We start from the raw sequence: 4,257 nt of genomic DNA on the forward strand, positions 1-4,257 counted from the left end.
AGAAATGTTAGCAATTTTTCTGTTTTTTAGTTATAGAAGTATTAGAAATGTTATGGAAATGTTAGTTATATAATCAGAAATGTTAGAAATTTTAGAATTAGTTTTAGTTAGATGAATTAGATTAATGTCAAATTGTTAGAATTTGCATATAGAATGTTAGATTAATGTTACTTTTTGTGGGAATATAGTATTTGTTCTCGACGATATGCCCGGCCCGCATCCTCGCCGTAGACCCGTTCGTGACGATGTCATGCTTCAGAGGACCCATGTTTGGGACTGGGTTCCGCCAGGCTGGCACTGGGAGGTGCTACCTGGAGGGGCGCGCCGCTTGGTGAGGAACCCGACCTCGGGTCCCGTCGTCGACGCTAATCTCCTTTGGTGGCGTTCGCTTGGGCCACATTCAGTGCAGAGGCAGCCGGCCCCGCCGGAGGTGGAGCGGCGCCGTGTTAGGGAGGAAGACGAGCACATCCAGCGCTACATGGCTGCTATGGACGACGTCAGGTTCTCCACTACTTGGCGGGTTCTTTGGGCAGATGACCGGAGATATGATCCTGTGATGGTTCCTTCTCTTTGGGTGTCCACCGCCCGTGCCCCAGGAACCGCGAGTGGCGCCCTAGATTCTTCTGTAGTACTCGATCTTTATTAGGTAGCTAGCCAGTGATGTATTCGATATATAATATTCAAGACGATGTATTCGAGATTATATATATTATTCGAGACTATGATGTATTCGAGATTATATATTAATCGAGACGATGGATATATATTATGTACTATATGATTCAGTTTTTCCTTATTGATTGCATCCATGCATTGTAATTTGAATACTAAATTGTTCTATATTTCTTCTATATTAGTTAAGTAAAAGCTATGGCAGACTATACCGGCAGAGACAGAGAAGAGGAATTGTTCGACATCATATGCAGCCCTGGCAGGCTAGATGATCTGAATGAAGAAGATGACGGCTCCCAATATCTGAACAATACCGGAGAGGGTGATGAAAAGATATTCGATCTCGACGACCGAGCTGATGAAGTCATGAACTATGATTCTGATTATGATGACACAAACAATGTTTATGATGACACAGAGAATGCTGATCTTCAAATAACAAAGACTACCACGAGGTATATTTATATAAGCAGGCATCTGGTGATCATCACATGTTTTATTTTATTTGAAGATATTTTAACGAATCGATCTTCCTTCTTTCAGCCCTTCGGATCAAGCAAATCTGCTTCTACAGACAACAGGACAAAGCGAGGCCCGGGCAAAAAGTTGAAGGACGGTGTAAAGTACAACATCGACTCCGTCAAAACTAGTGGTGAACCCCGATCGCCTAAGAACATTGCAAACAAGTGGACTCATCAGTGCGGAGTTCTTGTGAAGGACATACTCCCGATCTCCATTCAAGAATGGAAAGAGCCAAAAACTAAACGTCCAGGTGTTACTTGGGTCGATGACAGAGCAAAAGAAACCCTTTGGGATTCTCTGATGGAACATTTCACCCTACCAGATTATTTCACTAAAGTAGATGCGGACAAAGTGAAGGGCGCTGCTCTTAAGAAGACGGCAATTGCATTCAACACCCATAAGAATACTGTATGGGCCAACTACCTCACTGCAGAAAGGAAGACTCCAGAATTCACGGGAACACTGGAGAAGCAAAGAGAACACAGGGACGATTTCGTGAAATTCAATGATTCCGAATTTTCTAAGGAACAGTCGATAAAAAACAAGGCCAATGCTGCAAAAAATACGCAGTTCCATAGGCTGGGTCCAGGTGGCTACGCGGTGGCAATGCCTAAGTGGGATAAGTCTGAGCAAGAGATGGAGGATGAACGGGTCACTCCGGTTACTAGGCTGGCCCCCCAGGTGTAGAACTTGGTTCTATGCGCATGGGGGGCGTTGGACCTGAATACAGGCCTGGTTTCATAGAAGGCAAGTCTAAAAGGAGCCGAACAAAAGATACTTTATGAAATAGAAGAAGGTCGAACGGGGATGTTCACGCCCAACAGAGAGAACGACGAGTTTACGCGTGCCCTGGGAAATCCTGAACACCCGGGAAGAACACGAGGCAAGGGCGTTATTCCCTGGTATGAGGGCTTTTCGGACTGGAACGATGACTACAGGTCCCGTGCAAGAAAGAAGATGGAGGAGGAGAAGAAGAGGAAGCTGGAGGAGGAGCAGAGGAAGCAGGACGCAGAACGCCTTCAAGGCCTAGAAGCAAGGCACGCAGACTTGGCACTCAAATTCCAGCAGAAGCAGCAGCAGATCGACTCACTTAGCCAAGAAAGGGGGTCTCAGCAGCGGCATCAGCAAGCGGATGATCGTCCATCATTGGATAGCACCGTACCATCCATGCCGAGAAGCAGCGTTGGTTCTGCCCCGGGCGACACACTGCTGGATACATACCACTGTGTGGATGACATCATAGAGAACACTAACTGTGAGCTACACTCCAAAATGAAGAACATATCCATGAAGGTGGCGGACGGCGTTGCTTTCACAATTACCCCTAAAGCAACCTTCCATTGCATCCCGATTCCAGAGGGCTATGCTCGTGTCATGGTTGATGAAGTGGTGGAGCCATATTCAATGCTAGCACTTGACATTGCTGGAGGTGACGGCGAGCGCACACTGGGAGAGGCCGTAGATCGTATCATTCTATGGAGAAAGGATTGCATCATCTTTCCAAGTCCACCGACACCGCGTCGTCTGCCGACTCTGTCAGGACCCCGACTCGATGTCACATCGATCTAGCCGGTAACACTTCATATCACTTTGCGGCCTCACGCACGGTGTTCCCACGGGTGTCGTCTTACCTTTGCCCGGGACCGTTTGCGCCTTTTGGCTCACGTATATGATAGTGTCGCTAGCATCCATATGATAAAGAGCCCGGGCTGACATGACTAGTCGTAAACCCAAAGTGGCACAGACTTACAGGGACAGGCATCCATGACCCAGCTTCGAACGTGTCGGTCATCAGCAAGTGGGTCCGGGCTGTAGCACTGGGCTAGCAGGACTCCGGTAAACCGGGCTGCAGCGGGCTAACAGGACTCCGGTACTCAAAGCGTGACATTTCCCCGAAGGGACAGACACAGGAACGAAGAAGGACACATGCCGGCCAGCCTAAGTGTTCCGGAGCAGTAGCAAGCTACCATGGCTCAGTGGAAACACTAGGAGACATTTCCCGGTAAGAGAGGCTACTAAAGATAAACAACTAGATGGTCAGATCCCACACATACCAAGCATTTCAATAACATACACACAATATGCTCGATATGTGCAATACAACATGGCATCACAAAATGACTCTACGACTCAAGTAGTTTATTCAATAGGCTATGAGGAGCGAGATATTACAAACATGGGTCTTATGACCCAACACTCAGAGCATACAAGTCAAGCACAAACGGAAGCTATCATGTCTGGGTACAGACATCTATAAATGGAAAAGGCTGAGAAGCCTGACTATCTACCAGATCCTGCCGAGGCACAAGATCGTAGCTAAGGTAACAAGCTAAACGTCGAAGTCCACGTGGAACTACTAGCGAGACCGAAGTCTCTCTGCAAAAACATAAAATAGGCAAACGTGAGTACAAATGTACCCAGCAAGACTTACATCAGAACTAACTACATATGCTTCATTATCAACAAAGGGGATGGTGGGGTTTAACTGCAGCAAGCCAGCTTTGACTCGGTGGCTATCCTGAACTACGACTGCAATGTAACTTTTGAGGTGGCGCACACGAGTCCACATATTCACCATACGAGAACGCCATCCATAGCACTCACGCTTATCTTGCGTATTTTAGAGTATCCACTTTCACTTGTCTATGAACTGATATAAGCAACCCAGAAGTCCTTTTCCGCGGACACGGCTATTCGAATAGATCATATTAACCCTGCAGGGGTGTACTTCTTCATACATGTTTTCACCACTTAGCGTCTGCACACGACATGTGCTCGGCAGACTTCAAGCGAAAGCCGACGTGGGTGTAGACCACGACCTACCTAAACACTCAAGTCTCTAGTCCAGGTTTATCGCCTATTCGGGTTCCATCCATGAGGAGATCCGGCCGGAGTTTCGCTCACAGCCCCAAACGATGTGAACAGGGTTCCGTGACACCAAACGGGCGCCCGGTTTACCCGGCCACGTGCCTACCGCATCACAGCCCACCCCTACGGTCAGCGCTGTCCACGGCCTCCAGCATACTACAAACACCAGAAACTACTTGCAACTCCTGGACAGAG

Source organism: Triticum aestivum, chromosome 1B, assembly GCF_018294505.1.
Source record: "Triticum aestivum cultivar Chinese Spring chromosome 1B, IWGSC CS RefSeq v2.1, whole genome shotgun sequence".
Lineage (NCBI taxonomy): Eukaryota > Viridiplantae > Streptophyta > Magnoliopsida > Poales > Poaceae > Triticum > Triticum aestivum.